The sequence below is a fragment of the Lichenostomus cassidix genome, chromosome Z (genome assembly GCF_008360975.1).
Source record: "Lichenostomus cassidix isolate B80296 chromosome Z, HeHo_3.0, whole genome shotgun sequence".
NCBI classification, from domain to species: domain Eukaryota; kingdom Metazoa; phylum Chordata; class Aves; order Passeriformes; family Meliphagidae; genus Lichenostomus; species Lichenostomus cassidix.
In genome coordinates this window covers 20,628,420-20,648,961 of record NC_139511.1, presented here as the reverse complement: position 1 = coordinate 20,648,961, position 20,542 = coordinate 20,628,420, and the positions used below count along the sequence as shown (strand labels likewise).

At 40.0% G+C, this 20,542-nt stretch overlaps 1 protein-coding gene across 7 annotated transcripts in view; it reads right to left on the bottom strand.

Annotated features, from left to right (window-relative positions):
• Positions 1–16,857, bottom strand: part of CSNK1G3 (casein kinase 1 gamma 3) — a 74,958-nt gene extending 58,101 nt beyond the window's left edge. For 3 of the 7 annotated variants that reach the window (XM_085043781.1, XM_085043784.1, XM_085043785.1), the window contains exons 1-2: positions 16,650–16,855; positions 1,293–1,348 (exon numbers count right to left, since the gene is read on the bottom strand). The gene's annotated coding sequence lies outside the window, so the exon portion shown is untranslated. Of the gene's footprint in view, positions 1–1,292; positions 1,349–16,198; positions 16,306–16,649 lie in introns of those variants that run through there. The other 4 variants (XM_085043783.1, XM_085043787.1, XM_085043786.1 and 1 more) reach the window with 3 other exon arrangements.
• Between the last annotated feature and the right edge of the window lie 3,685 nt (positions 16,858–20,542).

Here is a 20,542-nt window from a genome sequence, read left to right as displayed (position 1 = left end):
CTGCAGTAAAAGAAAACAGCCTCTGTAAAAATGTATTTCATGTGCTACAGCCTATTTTAAAGGCAGTCATCTGGAGCTTATTTTGAACACTTCGAGCTGATGACCCTTTCATTTCTCAAATCCATTTCTCCCAAAGTAAAATTATTACTCACATCGTAGCTGACTACAAAATTTCAAAACCAAAGAGGTAGTAGTAAAAATATACCAGAGCAGTCAACTGAATAATTGTGTTTGTTAAATCATACATAGTTTCAGCATGGTTGTAACTAGATGATATTTAAAAATCATTGATCAACAGCTGACTAACCTACTACCTGAACAATTAAATACATGGAGATTTGTTTAGCAAAGAAACATCACCACAATACTGTGAAAGGGAGAATGAAAGACTTCTTCTGAGAGCAATCGAAAAACACAAATGCAGATTCCAATTCAAAATGACTTGCTTAATGCCAGAAAAAAAGGACTTCAACAGTGAGAAATTAATGCTGTGGTGTTTTATGGTAGAGACAAAAGTGTTTAAGAGAAAAAGACAGGCACATTACTACACAATCTTGCAGGTTCAAGCACCACCATCAGACACCCTAAAGTCGCTTTCTAAACCACAGATCTCAAAGGAATAGACTCAAGGGGAAGCAATACGTTATTTTCCCTCACCCATTATGCTACAAAAGCTATGGAAGAAGTAAGAAAGCTAGACATTAGGTGTGTGGAAGAAGAGCTTCAAGGTCACCATTCAGTTCTTACTAACAAGGTCGGCACATTTGATGCAACAGAGTGCATATATATTTTAGATACCAAAGAAATGAAGATTTATGTTCAGCGAGAACTAACAATAAAAAACCCTAGAATTTTTAGTGCACCAAATACATTATGAAACACATCAACTTTGATTTCAAGAAATTTGTCTATTATAAGGACAAATCTATTACGCCAGAACTTTTACTCTTCCCTTTTCTCCTGTTTTAACCAAGAGATATTCCAGTTACATTACAGCTAAGCTTTCTTATATAAACTGAAATTAATACCTCTTACAAGATACCTGCTAAACAAAGTCCCATGCATTTTTCCCACACTACATACATACCAAAAGGAAGACAGGCAAGCATTCCTGACACAGTTTCTTAAGGACACCAGTGTTCTCTTATAACGTTTTTCTAATAAGATCATCTGCAACTAACTCAAAACAAGGACAGCACTTGAGACATTCTTCATATTGAAGTTCCTGTACAACATTTTATGATGTATCTACCTCAAAAATACATGGTTTTATTTATTTGTATTGCACTTACCTATGACAGTGTTACACCGTTGATAATGGCAATATCTTTACCATAACGCTCACATTCTAGAGGAAAAGCACCAAAAGGCAAAGAAATATATGTAGTATTTGCAAATACTTGGCATGTAAAAACTTGTGATACAGAATGAAAGTGAAGTTTTTGGAATTGCATTAGTTTTCTTAGATTGTTAAGGAAGATTCATCAATTTTTCTCAATGATTCAACATAATTTTTAAGGCTCAGAAGTCAGACATCATTCAAAAGTGTGCATCATCTGAAGCGAAAATGGAATATATACAGTGTAAGCATTCTAAATTATTGCAAAGTCCTTTTCTTGCTATGCGATAGTTATGGGCAATAATGTCTGAAAAACATGTCATCCTTGTCCTCATTTCACAGCTTGATTTTCTGTTTAATTTTCATTTTTCATCTCTGACTGCAATAAATGAGCACACTTAAACCAAAAGCTTCAGCCCAGCATCACGGAATATTGTAAAGATTTAAATAATTGTTCTTGGTTAAGAAAGTATATTACTAAATACCAGGATAATGGCAAACACACCATCAAAGCCAAGCTAACAAAGCAACATCACAGGAGTGAAATGACTATCTCCAAGTATGAAGAGAAAGAGAAGGTAAAAGAAGTGATCCAAAAAAAGGTCAAAATGGTATTACATAGAAGGAAAAGTAATTAGATCTCAATTATAAACTAAATCTATAATCCATATAGACTGAAGATAAAATGTAAAACAAGATGGGAAAAAAGCAAGTAACTTCAGAGTAACTGATATGCACAACTAATAATAGCAACCAGAGGTTTCATTTTTTTATGTAATTTCATAGACTTTTCCAAGCCGTGTAGAGAGACTGTCTGAAAAGTAAGGAGAGGCACAGTGAAGACAAGTAAGAAAAGTGACAACAGGGTCTCAGCTGACTGACAAGAGTCACACACCTAACACCTACAGAAGTATCCCTAGATTAGATATATAAATCTACACATCTCCCTAAATCTCTGAAGTGAAAAGGTTGAAAATGTCCCAATTAACACTATCAAAGACTATAAACCACGTAAGAACCCTATTCTGTAGCAACAACGTCTCTCTAGGCCACTATATAAGGCAGAATAAAAGAACAGTTCACTTTAGCACCTTTATTCATACATTTCTCAAATGCCTGATCCTACAGCAGCAGCAGGAGCACCACTGCAATTAAATGCAAGCTTACATATTCTGAAGTGTTGTGATAACAACGTTCACATTCAAGTGTGCAAGTCACCTTCAAAATAAAAACTTAACAGCTACTTCATTCCTTTTCCGTGTTCCATATTTAATCCTAAATAAACTAACTAAGTGAATATTACAGTTGCTAAATAGAACATTCCCCTGCCCAAGACTGATAAACTTAAATGCAAGACTCAACCATAACTGCGCCCTTAGGTATCATAGGCATTACCTTTCACACTTTAATTACAAGATCCTACATCACTGCTAGTATCAGTACACTAACATTTTTCTCTACTTTTAAGAAAAGCATACAGTAGCAAAAGAGCTATACAGGAAAATGAAAAAATTGACGGAGCTTTAAACTAGACTGGAAGAAGGAAAAGGACATAAACAGCTTTGACAGTAATAAGCTATGGGATTGTAGGCCAAAACTCAATGAACTGAGTGCTAGTGAGAGCCTTAACCTGGTTCATGAGATGTCAGCTACAACACACCACACCTGAAATGTTCCTACACCAACACACTCAACATGAGGAACGTGACTGGAATAAGTGAAACCTGGTGGGATGAGCCGTGTGACTGGAGTGCCATTTTGGATGGTCACAAGCTCTTCAGGAGGGACAAGTAGGGCAGGAGACGTGGAGGGGCTGGAATGAACAGAGCCTGCAGCTGGTGATGGCAGGGTGACAGTCCCGGAATAGGATTAAGGGACAAACAAACATACAGATATCATCATAGGAGTCTACTATAGGCCACCTAGCCAGGACAATGATGACAGTGAATCATTCTCTGAGAAACTAAGGGACACCTACAAAACAGCTGCCCTTGTCCTTATAGGTACATCAGCCTGTCAGATGTTAACTGGGAGCATCACACAGCTGGTCCAGAACACTCCTAAAACATCTGGATAACCCCATGATACAGCTACTAAGGGAGACAGCTAGGAAGGTGCCCTCCTTGATTTGTTGCTTGTAAACAGAGGGGATCTCATGAACAAAGTGGTGACTGGTGGCCACCTTGGTCACAGTGACCACAAAGCGATAGAGTTTAAAATCTGTTGTCAGAACGAAAAGTGCCAGCAAAATTTCAGCCCTGGGCATGAGAAGAACCGACCTCAGGCTGCTCAGGGAACCAATAGGGTCCCCAATAAAATTCTTTTGAGGGGGCTGGAGTGTATCAGGTCTGGTCATTTTTTAACCACTGCCTCCTACGCGCACAGGAACAGGCAGTTCCAAAATGCTGGATGTCAAGCAGAGGAGGCAAAAGGCCAGCTTGGCTGAGCAGGGATCTCCTCTTTGAAACAAGGCAGAAAAGTCAGGTGTATGCCCATGGGAAGCAAGGTCTGGTGGCAAGGGAGGAATACGGAGCTGCTGCTTGCCACCTCAGGCAGCAAATACATGTGGCCAAAGCCCAACTGGAGTTGAAGCTGGCCCAGAACCATGGGGGTCAATAAAAGAGTTTTTTTCAAATACATTAATGGCAAAAGGCAGTCAGAAATAAAATCAGCCCATTACAGAATGAGGACAGCCATCTCACAAACAGGGACAGAGACAAGGCAGAGAGAAGTTTAATGCTTTCTTTGCCTCTGCCTCCAGCACTGAGGACCAGTCATGACGGTCTCAATACTCCTAGCTGGAGGACCATGGGCTGTGAGAATGACAAGCTCCCTGTGAACCCTGATGTGTGCAGGTTCTGGTGCTCCAGCTGGATCCCTACGAATCTATGGGGCCTGATGGGTTTCATCCAAGAATATTCAAAGAGATCACTGATACTATCACAAGACCCTTCGCAAAAATTTCTGAATCGTCTTGGGAATCTGCTGAGGTCCTAGATGATTTCAAGCAGCTAATGCCCCAATTTTCAAGAACTGCAAGTAGGATGACCCCAGGAACTACAGACCTGTCACTCTGATTTCATTTATTGTTAAAATTATAGAGATTATTCTGGGAGATACTGAAAAACACCTGAAGGACAGTGTCATCCATCACACCCAGCACAGCTTCATGAGGCAAACTCAGGTTTGCTGACAACACTAAACTGGTAAGAGCTGTTGACTCCCTCAAAGGCAGGGAGGCCCTGCAGAGAAAGACTTTGACAAATCAGAAAGACTTCAACAAATCACCAACTGTATGAAGTTCAACAAAGTGCTGGATTCTGCACCTGGCATGGGGCAACTCTGGATGTACAAACTGGGGAATGAGAGGCTGGAGAGCAGCACCATTGAAAGGGACCTGATAGTCCTGGTTGATGACAAGATGAACATGAGCCAGCAGTGCTCTGGCAGCCAGGAGGGTCACCCATGTCCTGGGGGGCATCAGGCACAGCATTGCCAGCTGGGCAAGGGAGGGGATTGTCCTGCTCTGCTCTGCACTGGGGCAGCCTCATCTCCAGTGCTGGGGGCAGTTTTGGGTGCACAACACAGAAAAGACATTGAGCTGTTAGAGAATGTCTAAAGGAGGGCATGGGGATGGTGAAGGGCCATGTGAAGCCTTGTGAGGAGTGGCTGAGGGCACTTGATCTGTTCAGCCTGGAGGAGACTGAGGGGAGACCTCACTGCAGTTACAACTCCCTTGTGAAAGGAAGAGGAGGAGCAGATACAGACCTGTGCTGACAAGTAACAGGACCCAAGGGAATGGCCTGAAGTTCTGTCAGGGGATGTTTAGGTTGGATATGAGGGAAAGGTTTTTCACCCAGAAGGTGGTTGGGCACTGGAACAGGCTCCCCAGGGAAGCGGTCACAGCACCAGCCTGACAGAGCTCAAGAGGCATTTGGACAATGCTCTCAGACACATGGTGTGACTCTGGGCATCCTGTGCAGGGCCAGGAGCTGGACTTTGATGATTCTTGCAGGTCCCTTCCAACAGAGGCTATTTTATTATTTTACGAAAGACAGTAAAGAAAAATTCCTTGTTTAAGCACTTGGCATTTAAAATTCACTGAGCTTCCGGGTATCTTCATACCTCTGCAGCTTCTCACCTCTCAAGTGTCTTTGTCCACATACTTCTGATCCCAAGGGCTCACAATTTTTGGCACTGACAGTAATTTAGCAACACAGCTTCTCCTCACACATTCTAGAAGAGTGCAGAGAAAGTTCCTGGTGCCTCTGCCACAGATTTCCCAGAGATTTTCTCTCACATTTTACACAGTTTCTATGGAATATTTCACCTACTACAAAGCCCTTACTTGAGATGGAGAACAATCACGTTCATCTTCCAATAGTCATTTGAATGTTACAAATGTATTTGGACCACAGAGAAAACAGTACAAGATTTAATCCAACAAAACTCCTTTAAAAACATTAAAGATTATAAAAACTGAAAATTATACTGCAAATCTGAAACCAAGCTAGAACAAGAGTTTGTAAGACTACAAAATTTAAATTCTGTTATTTTTGTATGCCTCATGGAAAGATTAAGCTGTTCTTTCTAGTTTAGCTCTAAATTACTGTATCATTTTCATTCATTTTTGTACACGTCTCCATGCAACAGAAGACATGTAGGAAACTCCAAATCCACAGCAAATAGGCTCAGGAGTGAAGACCCCTTGAAAGTTTAGGACAGCAGTTTCTAACCATGATGAACTTTTCAGGTAGAATTTGTATTGGAAAATCTCTAAAATTATATACGATTTAGTCAGATCCCTTGTTTATTTAAAATGAAAAATATTAATATTTAATGATTGAAGGGTGGATTTAATTTGTTTCACTTCAGCCCAATGAGAGAAATTCAGGCCTTCATATGACCTCCATGTGACCCAAAGAAGCTGAGTTGCTACTGCAGTGACTTATATTACAAATAAATATGTCTATAGCTTTATTTTTTGTGTAATATTTTCCTAGACAAACTTGAAAATAAAAAGTTGTTAAAAGATTCACTCTATAACTCAATTAAATAATTAAATATTACTTCATAGTTTTTCAGATTTCAGGAGCAGAAAAAATATGCAAAATCATTAGCATGTTAGTCAAAACTAAAGACAAAATGAGTGTGCTGAAATATTCAGTACACAAAATTTCCACAGATGGTACATACTCATTATATCAGCTTCAAAAAGCAAAGAACATTTCCAAACAAGTTCCTCCTGACACAATTTCTCTCTCCAGCTATCAACAACCTGTATCAAAATTACTCATTACTGAATCATTTTACAAGTCTTACATGGTGTTTTCTAAATGTGACCTGAACATAATGAAAACTTATTCATCAGTAACTCATTTTGCTCTCAACAATATAATCCACTTCATACACCTGGGGAATTCCAAGACTACTGTAGCCTGATTTTATAGCTTTTTAAAATTTAACATAAAAACAAAATACAACTTGGCATTATCTGCTCTTCATATTTTCAGATGTTAGTTAATTCATCAAAGATTATTTTATTCTCCTATTCTTTAGTTACTTATTCTGACTTCAATTAGATAAACAATCACCTTGGAAGCACTGTAAAAAGAGCATGCAAATCCTCTAAAGCAACAGCTTTTCTCTTAAAAAAAAAAAAAAATCAACGTTTTGTAGCAGATGTGAACTAATCCAAGAAATAAGGATTGTCTTTTTCAGCTTCACATAGGAGGACTGCTGTCTCCACAATAACAAGATGAGAAACATATGGGATATACCAGAAGTAACAACACACCTGAATAAGATCTTCAGGAACATCCACATTCAGGTGATCAAAAACCTCTGTCCACATTCTTTCCCTGCCAGTTTGCCTTTCAATATATTTTCAATGTGGAACTACAGATTCCACATTTGCTACTCTTCTTCCACAGAGAAAAGGTACATAATACAGTAGTAAGTTGGAAATCCTTCCTAGAGTTTCAGCAGCAAAAGAGGGAAAACATGCAAAGCAACTGCTACTTCTTGATCACAGCACATCAAATTTTTCAGACTTCAGAAGACACACGTTTACTTGAGAAAGTCAGTATAATAAGCTTATATCAAAGGCAAATGAAATCATCTTATAACAGATCGTGCAGAAGCTCAACTGTGTAGTTTACTTCTCAGTGTGCATGGCCTCAAAACACTTTACTCATGCTCTTCAGCACTCCAAAGCAACTAACAGATCACAAGTGCACATATATTTTGCTTGCATTACCAGCACTTCCAACAACACGATGTCTGTATCTCAAGTACCTTCTACATTATCACTTCTGTTTTACTTATGTCTCAGTTTTCACAGATTCTTCTTTTCACTTGCTGAAACTCAGACAACTGTACTGTTCACACAGCGTTCAGTCTTTTTCCATGTCTGTCTTCTGCAATACCAACTCATTCTAGACTAAAATAAGTTTTGCAAACCAAAACAAGAACAGAATTTATTAATTCTGGTGTACAAATTAGACTTCCAGCATTTCTGAAAATTATTATTTTTTAAGTATTTATTTGCTTACTCTTACAGATATATATGATTTTCCTCGTAAAACAAAGGTTTAGGCAACTGAATGTAAGTCTGTACACATACATGTTTACAAACATGTATGAATGAGATGCACTCAAAGAAACAGACTAGTTGAAAATGTCAAGGTAAATCCAAGTGGCTTTCTTATGAATAAAAGTTTACATAACCAAGCCTTCCAAAAAGTCTTGTTTTCATCTCTATCTGTAAATATGGTGAAAAAAACCTAAAAATTACATTTTTCTCTTACAGTATCTACTGCACACACTATTTGCAATGAAAATTATAAATTTGAGATTTTAGAATAAGCTTTTCAATTTGCACGCATATAGGCATTTCCCTAGGGCAAGTTCATCAGCAAACCTCATATGGCCACATATAATTATCTTTCAATGCACAAAATCTGACACAAAACCAGCTTTATGAACACATTTAATCAACCATTCCCCTACTAACCAAAAATCTATCTCATCTTTACTGAAACTTGTTTAAGAAATCTATTCTAGTTAAGCTAGTGTAACTTTTCTTGTGCCAAGGTTTAAAGTAAAATGAACAAATCTGAGGACTGCCAAGATCCGAACTCCAGTATCTGTTCTGTACATTTAATTTTGTCAGTTGAAAGCCTAACACCTAATGAACAATAATGTATCCTTCTGCACCACCCAATTGCCAGTTCTGGTCCCAATGCTATCACATCAGAAGACATGCACAGGACTTGGAGTTACCCTAACTCAATACAATTTTTCCACAAACGACTATGTCACTAACTATGTTAGCAATTAAGATCTCCGAGAATTGTCTTCATCTCTGTTAACTCCAAACGGACATCAGCTGAAGATGGTCTCTGGTCACTGCATAAACACTTTTATTTTCTCATTGACCTAGAAGACAAGTTTGGACCTAATCTATGAATTGTACTTCATCATAGGCTTTCACTACAAAATCCTAATAGCTTCACTTTAGGATTCCATGCAAGTGAATGCATTTACTTGATGAAAACTTTTATGTATCCTTGCACTTTCATATAATCACCATTTTAGCGTAGAAGTTGAAAGTCAGCTTTCAGAAAGGAGAGCCATAACAAAAGGAATAATTTTTAGAAGTGTAATAGTGACAGTATTAAAGGTGATTTACTAAAGAGCACAGAAAGGACAAAACTGATGGTTAGTTAAGCAGTATTTCAGTCATTTGTTTTTCCCCTTTTCCACCACCATAACCATACAGACTTAAACAGGCTATATTGTCCACAGCTGACAGAAAGCTAATGCTGAGTTAGCTAATACTACATAATGGAGGCTTCAATTTTCTACATGAAACACTGCACCATGGTACACAAGTGTTATAGCAGAACAATGGAAAGGTTCAGATTAGCCTAAGGCTAGGCCAGAGAAACTGTGAAGTTAACACATATAAAAGTTAGAAAACAAAGCAAAGAGAATTGCATTTCATCTAACACTTTAACTACACCTGAGGAAAAAATTAGGCACCACAGTAGAGCACCCCAGTGTTATGTGGAAGTAAAATCCGAAACACTTCTCAAAGGCCAAAAGACACTAATTCTGTCTTCAGGTTAGACTTTGGATAGGATAAAGTACATAATGTGCTCTAGCATTCCACAGTGATTGTGAAGATCAGTTTTCAAAATTAAAAGTATTTTTAATTCTCTGACACAATTCCTCCTCTCAAGTTTAATTACATGACCAGATTCTACTTCAAGAACTTAGACAGGAGCCAATTTCAAGTTTAGTAACTCCACATATAAGGAAAGGGATAACCCATTGCACAGGAAAATGTCTCCAGAGTGATTTTTGCAGCTATTTATCTGTCAAGGCTTTATACCAGCAACAAATTACATGGCAATCAAATGATTCTGCTGTCCCAACAGCCTGTATAAACCAGGTAGCTATCTTCTACAGCAATACCAAGTACTTTACTATGAAATACACTAGCAACGCTAACCTCATTTGCACGGCTTTCACGGCAATGTATACTTAAATGTCTTTATTAAATTGAAACAACAGCTCTAAAGTCTTCAAAAGGCTATAATGCTTTTTACTTATAAGTCTAATATGGAATAAAATGGCATTAAGGCTCAGACACCACACCAATTAGAATCATGCTTGACACTTTTGTATTGAAAGCATAAGGAAAACTTAAGGAAAAACACTACCCACAGTTAAGATCTTGGATTCATCATTAGTGACGTAACACAAAACATCCTTAATTCAATGCCCTTCTGTGGAACTCAGAGGAAACAAACAAGTCCCTCAAAATTTTACAAAAAATCAAATAATACTGAATATGAAATCATCTGGTGTAAATTCTGAGAACAAAATAACGATGCTATCAACATCAGTTTTGCCAAGGTCTGATGGCAATTACATAACTACACTGATTTTAATTCAAAACTAAATTCTCAAGCATTGAAATGAGAAAATGTCAGTATCTTGATATGGGTACAGTGTAGTAAACTCTTGATGTACCACTTAGGAAGATTAAGATAGATCATTCCTCAAAAGCATCAACATTACCTAAGCTTGGCTGTGTACAGATTAGTGTTCAACACCCACACAGCCCCAGAGCAGTAATGTCAGCTTGCTGGATAGCTTCCACATCTCCACAGTATTCCCAGGCTACCCCCTCATGCATCTTCAGCTCTCTTTCTTCACAAGCCCCCTTGTTTCTTCCCAGTATTAAATGTTCCCTTCTTACTCAGTGAAGAGAGATGTTTTATTGCTTGCCTAGTACTACAAGTTGCAAGCTGAGCAGCTCTCAAACTACTAGCACATGAAACAGGTAACACCCTTCCTTCACCGTGGTTATGGTTCATAAATATCTACTATCTGAAATGTTTTTTATAAAGCTTAAGGAACTTATCTTCACAAGCATAAGAATCTGAGCTTGGTTAAAACTGCACTAGAAATTCCACATTGCTATAGGCAGCAGATGAGAGAATTGCAGACCAAAAATACCTTATTTCCTTAAAAACAGACTTGTTTTCAGAAGAAAATTCTAAGTACAACCAACACAGTTTACTTGAAAGTCTCCCAATGTTTTACACAAAACCAAACAATACTGAATATTGTTGGAAAATTAAAATCAAAGACAAGAGCATTTCTGTAAAGACATCTCTCAGTCTGACAAAGCTTAAAAGCAAATTTAGTTATACAGTCATCTTCTTATCTGTTGGAAAAATTCGTCCTTCCCTCTGTACCATTAACTGTAAATCCAAGTTTCATCATTATTTACTTCTCCAGATTTAGCGATGCCTCAGCCTACCATCAACAAATGTTACACGGAAACTTTAATAACCTGATACACTGAGCAACCTGCTCCTGCCAGCTGAGGTGACCTCCCACAGAAAGGAAAGAAACAATTCATACTGAACTTCTCTCTTTTCAGAAGAAAGTATTTGCAAGGTGTAACTAAGAAAACAATACTGATTGAGGTTAGAAGTGAAACATGTCTCCCATGACCCTGAAAGCAATCATGTCCCTGACTCCAGCCTCTATAGCGTTACTTTATCTTCCCACAATTACTGCACAATTACTTAAGATAGCTGTATTTTTATGGACATTATCTACATTTAAACTGACATAAAAAGTAACAATAGTACATGAAATTAAATATGTTTATTTTAAGCTAGCAGAACTCCTCTAAAGCAATACTGAATGCCTGTCAAGATTGCTTAAAAAGCTGTTGAAACACACTAACAGTCATCTCAGCTACTTCATTTAAGTTCATATATAAAGACCTAAAATGGAAAATGCTTAGTGTCTTAAATACAGAAAGATACAGGACTTTTCTACACATAACAATACAACTTTTAAATCATACTTTCTTCTAGTCTGCAGATATGTGTCCTACCCTGGACTAAATCACAGCTTCCAGCATCACAAAGGGAACCTGCCAAGAAGCCCATGCTTTTAAAGCATTTTCTACAAAAATACAGCCCATGCAGCTTTCAGAATGTAACAGACACAACATTCACTAGGCAATTAGCACCTCAAGCTCAAAGACAAACAGAACCAAAAAGTACAGTCTTAAGGGTACAGTAGAACCTAAGTCTGAGATTTTGTTCTGAAAAACACCATTAGATAACTGTGATGGATTACTATGATGGCTCTTCTCCTACTGCATGTGGCCACACTACCTGCTGCTCCTGCTGCTTACCTGCCTCAGCATTCCCACAGCTCAGTGACGCCATTACTCACTCACAGTAGCAGAAAGCTCACACACTCAATAACTCACTACTGAACAAAAGCTGAATCAACTTAGTGGAGAACACAAGAGACAGGATGCAGAGCAAGAGTGAAGCCACAAAACTGTACAGCCAGGAAGGCAGCAGGGGAATGCCTGGTAGTGGAGAGAAGGATCTTTCCAACAGCCTGCAGCCCTGCTGCAATGACTGGTGGTGTCTCACAGCCCATCGAGTGCATCCCCTTCAAGGACATCAAACCCCAGTGACCCCCGCACACAAGCTTGCCACCCAAACATCCCCTTCAACTCTGCTTCTGCTGGAAGCTGTTCCACCTGCATTCTGTTATTGCACATGGTTTACTGAATAAGAGTATATTACCTCACAAATTATTCAATGAACAATTGCAAAGACTACAAGACGGTGTGAAAAACCACATATTTCAAACTGAAATCTAGGCTCTGCTTGTCATAAAACATCTCTGTGTTTTTGTAGAATTGAAAAGGATATAATCTTCCACTATTACAGTCCACATCCTATCTTAACCAGAAATAACATCATTTAAACATATGGTTGATGCAGAGTATAAATGACCACCCAGGTAACCAAGGAGAAAAAAAGTATTTCTAGGAAAATGACATCAAATTACTAGGAGATTTCAGTTTAGTAAAACAGTTACTAAAAAGCCTTGGTATGTTAAAAGTTAAGCTGGCTAGTAAGCTTACAGAGAAGATCATAAAGCGTAAGAAAAACAGCTGTAATCATATTAATGGCGTTACACACAAAGTCAGATTAAACAATAAACTTACATGAATATGCAACATGTACCTGTGTGTCTGTCATGGGTTTCTGTGACCTATAGTTACCTGAGTAAATGTTTTGGCAAAGACAGTTCTGACTGATCAATATGTCTCCTCCCATTCCTAATTCCACCGCACAAGGAAGGATACCAGGCACACAAATAGCGAGAAAATTTTTTAGCTTTTCATACCTACAGTATTTACTTATTTTGGACTAAATACTCTTCTTTGAACAGACAAATGTGGATTTTATCTATCTTACATTAAAAAGCTTTCCTGCACAAACTCCAAAATGCTAGATGAAGGAATGAACAAGAGAGGGGAGAGTAGATGTTAAAAATTCTGTGAAAAATGCTCTCTGTAACAGATGAGGTGCATGCAGTTCAATAAACATCCTAGAAGAATGCACTGGTAAATACATTTGTAATATTCTAAAATTGTTTTATATTTAATTTTACATATTTATTTATATACTTAATAACATATTTATATATTTGATATATAGGTATATTTAACATATAAATACTCTCTGCCCCTTTTCTTAGAAACAATCCCACTCATTCTTTTAAGGTAATGAATATATAATCTACAAAACACTAGCCCTAAATATAATGGGTGAGCTAAATCTGACCAAAATAAATAAAGCCATGTTTGTTTGTTTTCAACTAGCTCGGTACTTCACTACCTTCCAAGAGTTTCAAAACTTCGTTTGAAAGTGCAACTTTCAGAAAGCTCCCTAAGTAACCATAATCCAAACCAATTCCAAAGCATGGATTGGTGTGTGACGTCTTCTCTTCTACATGCTCCCTATGCCAAAGAGGAGACATTAAATTTTAAGTGATTTACCTAAGATCACAAAGAGGGACAGATGTTCCAGTCACTGTCCTTATCTGTGATCATCACCCTAGCTTTTAACTACCCTCTTACTAGTCTGTTTTTATTTAAGCAATTATTTGGCTTAAACCAACACATTTTTCTTCACTCAATTGTTTCAGCTGTAGTTTACACACCTCTGGAACTCCAGTGACAATGTCTCGGAGGCTGCTCAGAACTACTTAAAAAAACAGGCTCAGCAGCATCAGGCTTGATCTCACTGCATTGGCTCTGCAGCAGTACTGAGGAAGCATTAAAAGGCCTGCATAGCATAAAAAAAATTAAGGATTGCTATGAAGTACCCAACATTTACTTCAAAGTTACTTTTTTAACTTTTAATAGATCAGGGAAATCAATTATGTAGAAGTCTCAAAACACTTTTGAAAGGGTGTTGAAGGCCCAAAAAACATGTTGTAATTTTCAAGCTTTTGGCTTCTCTTAACAGCATATGTTAGTTGGAAACATACTATTCCATTTACATTATTAAATGACTCCCTGGTATCATGGCCAGTTTAATATCACCTTAACAGAGAGCATGGCTGATAAGCACTGTCCTGCTCTTCCCCTAAGCACTGTCAGGTATTTTGTTCACACAACCTCAGGTGGGGTATGAAGGGCTGGCTGAGAACTCTTGCCATTAATGTGCAGTTGAATCAGTGAGCTTAAACTGTGAAGAAACAGTATGTCAAACTCCTTTACTACTTCATTATTCCTGTGGTTTGTGTGCGCTTTTTATTACATTATTACTTTCATGTATGCCACCCCCAAAATATCAGTTAGAAGTAAAAAGAAAAGCCTGAGGATCTGGATGTAGCTATATGTTTTGTTTACAACAGACTGAAAATAAATGTTCAGCTGGAGAAAAGTTAGATGAAGACCGTTAATATAGCTGATCAGTACCCTGTTCTTTAGAAAATTCTTTTTGGTAATTGGAAGATATTAGAGAAAAGTAACCACTGTCATTTCCCTGTTCATCGTGTTCCATCGATTGTTGTCTCAAAGACATAATTAAACTAAATTAATCTTAAAGATCAGAAGATTTTCTGATCTTTTTTAAACAAATTTTCAAGAAAAGAGTAAAGATCTTAGCAATACATGTAACTTTGATACTTCTAATCACAGAACAATTTATCATACTAAATAGTGAAGCAAGAACAACTCTATTTTGACAGGGCAAACTTTATGGATGCAGTGGGGACACTAACATTTGATACACTGCATCAGCTTTAAAAATGCAATTAATTTAATTACGAGACTATTAAAAACTGAAAAATTACCACAGGAAGCAAACTGAGTCTTGTTAACTGTACAAAAGCAGGCTGCACAAGGAAGAACTTTTTTGTAGGTTCAGTTATTTTTTTTTAGGAGAAGAACAACTTCAGAAGGGTTAAGACGTGGCCTGTAAAGTTCCAAACAGGTTGATTCTCTTAACTAATCTTAAATATATTTATCTCAATTACATAGAAGAAGAAAACTCTACAGAAAATGTGATGTATCTGAACAGGTACTCCAGACTCTGAAAGTAATTTATATTTTATAAGTCAATACATCTACTTGATGCAGAGTGGCAAGAGAAAAAGATTCATTTCATTAGCTGGAAGTCATTCTCAACTGATGTAAATAGTCTGCTGTTTGCCAGGTAATTTTTCCATTTCAGGTCAGCCCAACAAAATGCCACTTATTTCCACTGCAAATACAGTTTAACTACTGAAACGTCTCAATTAAAAAGAAACTGACTAAAGGATACTGAGGTCGAGAGAAGGCATATCCTAAAATAAAGTTAGCACAGAAACCTCTATCTCATCTTTTCCCTCTAAAGTAAAATTGCATTACTCCCCTCTTTGATTTTAACATCTCAGTGCAGCTCAGGACAAAATGCATCCGCTAGATATTTATGTTCAGAAGAGGTGTGAGTCTAAAGAGCAGGTACGTTGTTTATCCTTGCAAGCAGTCATAACCCAGGCAGCAAGGCTTAATATGCTTAACAGTGTGCTTCTCTTATAATCATGCTTAACGGCGTGCACAGTATCTATTTCTAACTATTTATGTACTTACAAAAGATCTTAAGTACAAATTCAGCAGGAAAAAGAAAAATCTTTGATTATATTCCAAATTCTTTTACACATTGCATGTCACTACAATGCTCACTAAGGGTGTACCAGCCAAATGGACAGGAATGCTTGAAAATAAACTGTCTCCAAGTTCCATGGCCAATCACTGAAATATCACTTTTAGAGATTTTAATTAATCAAATTTAAAACCACTACATTCCGAGTGTGCCTATAAATAACTTCTTTAAAAGCAAAATAAAACGTAAGAATAAAAGAAAAGAACACTGGCAGCTCAGTTCGCCTCTAACCTGCTAATCTGCTAACCCAGCACAACCGTACTCCTGCAACCTGCTACGACGAACAGGAAAACAAACTTACTTGTTCCTACAAACCCAGCTCGGTTGTCGGTCGGACCAACCACCGCCAGCAGCACCGACACCGACCGCCAGCCAGGGAACCCCAACCGCCGCAAGCAACTCCTGCAGGAGAGCGCACTCGGAGGTCTCACAGCCACGGCTTTTGCCACCCGGGAGCGCAGCCACAGGGAGGCGACGGGCCCTTCCAGCGCCGTACGAGCCCCGCCGGCACCGCCGCTCCCGGCTCCCCGCACCCGCCCGGGGCACGGCTCCGCGCCGCCGCAGGCTCTCTCTGCCCCGGCCCGCACGGCCGCCCTGGCCGCCGCCGCACTCTCAGGGGGCTCCGCGGCCCCCGCCCGCCCCGCGGCCGCCAGGGAAACGGGGACGGAGCCAGTCCGAGGCCGCGGCCCAGGGGGTGCTGCGGCTGCCGCGACCGACGCCGCTTCGAGAGGCGGTCAGGGACAGCGACCTACCGGGGAGCCGAGAGAAGCGAGGCACAGGCTCAGCGATCAGCCCTTCACCTCCGGGCACTGTTTCCCGAGCCGCCCCGCCCCTGCCGCGGGGCTCCGAAGCGGGGCCGGCCGGGGCGGCGCTCCGAGGCTGAGGGAAACGGCGGCGGCCCCGAGCGCCCGCCCCTTCCCACCGCGGCACAGGCGCCCGGGCGGGCGGGACGCGCCGCGCGCCCCTCGCGAGAGTGATTGACAGGGCGAGCCGGCCACTCGGGGGGCGGGAAGAGAACGCCAGGTTGGGAGAGGGGGCGGGGCTCGCTGGTGGGCAGAGCCGACAGCCAATGACCGCGAGGCGGGGCCGCGCGGGGGGCGGGGCTTGGCCGTGCGGCGGCGGGGCCGCGCCGGCGGCAGCGCCCGGAGGGCTCCTGTGGGTCGCGGCCGGTCCCGGCTGCGCTGCTCCCCTCAGAGTTCAGCGAGCCCGCTCAGAGGCGAGCCGCTCCTCCCCCTGCTCAGCTGCGCGCCTCCCTCGCCTCAAGCCTCTCCTTGGTAGGGACAAAGGTACCCGTTTAAAATGGGAAGGGCTGACTTCCAGGGGTTGCCCTGTGCCCAGCGGCGGCTGAGTCAGTGTCAGACCTCAGCCGCGGGGCGCCTGGAAGCGCTGCTCTGCTCGATCCTCTGCTGGGCACCAGTCCTCAAACGCCTGCATCCTTGGGCGCCAGGCGGATCGCGTCAAGCCGTGTCTCAGAAATGCCGTGCCCGCCCTGTGCCCGCCGCGCTTGGCAGCGGCCAGCCCGCCCGTTCGCACTGTCGCTGCGCTGGGATGAGGTTACCCTGCTCGCCGCTCGGGCATCCTGCATTCCCTGCCCTGTACAGCCGGTGGGAAACGGCGAAATCTGACCCCGCTCTCTCTTGAGCTCTGCAAGAGCTGCCACGTAATTATTTTTAAAAATACACTTATAAATGCTATGTAACAGACTTTATGCCAACATTCGTGCAAAGGAGATCTTTAGGTCCTTTTCTAGTTCTTCGGTCAGGAGAGTAGCAGTTTAAAAACCTTGAAATTTGGGTTGCATTTTGTCCCTAGTGGGCCTCAGGCTTTAAGTAAAAGAATTTTCTTTTTCTGATAATTGCAAGAATAAAAACAACTTTAACGTTTATTAACAAGTTGTTTTACAGTCGTTATAAATATGGAGGAGATAGGACACAAAGGAGAAGTGTTGGAGGTTCTGACAGATCTTGGTGTATTGCTGGTTTAAATAATTTTTAGGTAGACTTGGCACGTTACAGAACATTCTAGAAGTCCTGGCAGAAAAAGCAATTAGAAGCAATGTAGCTTCATGGAACTTGCAGAAGTCATTTGCTCGAGATTCATTTCCTTGTGTCAGGAGACATTGAATTACTTTTGCCAAAAATCCTCCATAGGCAATCTGTGCTGTTATTACTATGTAGAAGGATCTTGGTGACATTTAACTGTGATCTTGCAATTTAGGCCCATTGATAATTGCCCTGCTAAGTATTTTGTAGTGTGCTGGTATATGGGGCAGTCCTCAGGAACATCACTGTCATTCATTCCCAGAAATGTTTAACTCCTTGCTTTCCCTGTGGAGCACAGATTCACTGTCAGAACTTGTAACTCTCTTCCAGCAATTCACCTCAACTTCTGTAGCACCATACATGAGGCAGTCTTAGGACAGTACAGAGAGCTGGTGTTCTGCTATGAAAGTTTCTTCTCTGTAAAAGATGCATTTGTCAAAGAGAAGTGAGCATATACTGAGTTCCAATTAGTACTGCAGGATCTTGACAGTCACAAGCATTCCACTCTCACAAGCAACTAAGCAGAGACAAAACCAAGTCTAGCATTACTGTGATGCCAGATTCATCTTGTACAATTGTCCTGGAATTTTCCATCAGCTTTAATCAGAAATGGACACATAATCACAACTACCGGTATTTTTTTTTCCCAGCCTTTTCTAAATATGCTGTCATAAACCTAACAATAAGTACAGATTTGGGGGTTTTTGTGTTAAAGCTGTGGGAAATTTTTTCAGTTATGACTTCTTACTTAAAAAAAAAAAATCATTGGCCATTAGTTGAATTCAACAAATTACTTAATAACCTATAATTCTAAGATTTGGGTGATGAACATAAGGCAAAAGGGAAAGATGTCTTCTACATCTCAATATTTAAAGAAAATGTGCATCTGTGGTTAGAATTACAGTCAGGCTGCAGTGGTGAAGAAAGTGGAGGATTGCTACATATAATCTTAATCTTTAAGAGCAACAGAGACATACCATGCCATATATCAGTCACATAAAATAGAAAAAGAGTGCTGTGGCTTCAGCTGTATAGCATTCTTATGGTTAATCCCAGTCAGCCACCAAGCTCCACACAGCCACTTGCTCACTCTCCCACCAGTAAGATCAGGGAGAGAACTGGAAGAGCAGAAGCCAGAAAAGTTGTGAGTTGAGATAAAGACAGATCAATAGGGAAAGCAAGAGCTGTGTGTGCAAGCTAAGCAAAACACAGAATTAATTCACTGCTTCCCACAGGCAGATATTGAGCCATCCCCAGGAGAGCAGGGCCCCATCAACCATAACAGTGACTGGGGAAGACAATCATCATCACTCCAAACATCCCCCCATGTTCCTTCTGCCAGCTTTATATGCTAAGCATGACACCACATGATAGGGACTATCCCTGTGGTCAGTTGGGGTCTATTGTCCTAGCTGTGCCCTGTCTCATCCCAGCTCCTGGTGCACCCACAGCCTACCTGTGGTGAAAGGCAGGAAAAAAAGCAGCCACAAGCAATAGACAGAGAAAGCTTTGACTCCTTGTAAGCACTGCTGATCATTAACATTAAATCATAATTAACATTAAGATGTCCATGTGCTGTCACACATGGTGTTTCTAGCACAAATGTGAAACACAACCCCATACTCACTACGGTAAAGAAAATTTACTCTATCCCAGCCAAAATCACCATGTGATCATCCCACAGTGTGATATAACTTGTTATGTATATACATAGGTTCTGTTCCAAGTGAAGGAAAAAGTACTTCCACTGTTTAATCCTAGACTGAGCATTAGTGCCTTCATGGAATCCTTTGAAAATTCGTGCACTCACAGTGAAGTAACAGATTGCCAGGTACTGCACCTCTTAACTTTTCAAAACTTTTTACCTTTTTTAAGGGTACTTTATTGTATAGGTGATGTGATATTTCATTACCTGTAATATTTCAGCTTTCATTTTAATATTCACCATTTGGCACTATTTCAGCAGCTGTTTCCAGTAGCCTACACCATTTTATTTATTTTGTATTTCTCTAATGAACTTATTCCTCCTTGCCATGCTAAACTGTTTAATTACTAGATATTAATAAATGAAGTTCTTGCACTAGAAACCCACAGGCGTAACATCTGGCTTTTAAGTGTAGTTCAGCTTTCCCTTCACATCCTAAAAGCACTTCCAGCTTCTTAAGATCTTTGTTCATTTTACACATATTGAAGAAATAAATGTGATTCCTCTTTCCATCCTTTGTTTTAAACTCATTTTGATTTCTAAATATCACTCTTTTTCTCACTGGCATAGGATTTGAGCCAGTCAAGCTCATTTAGGGTGTTTGCTCTCACTCTGGTATCTCAAACACGGTCCCTTCAAATTTCTTCCATTCAGGATCCTGTAACTTAATCCATGTGCCTAGGAAGATCTCAACACCTAAAAATAGAGCTAAACAGGCAGTAATACAGGCTCTGCAGTAAATTAATTATTTTCTATTGATCAGTCAAATTCTGTTTAATTACCCTTTAGTTTAAGTTCTTTGTTGTGGACTAAAAGTTACCAGAGTGTGATAAAAAAAATACTGCAACATAATAATGTACAGAGTCATGAGCCAGCACTTCACCAGCTTTTAACCCTA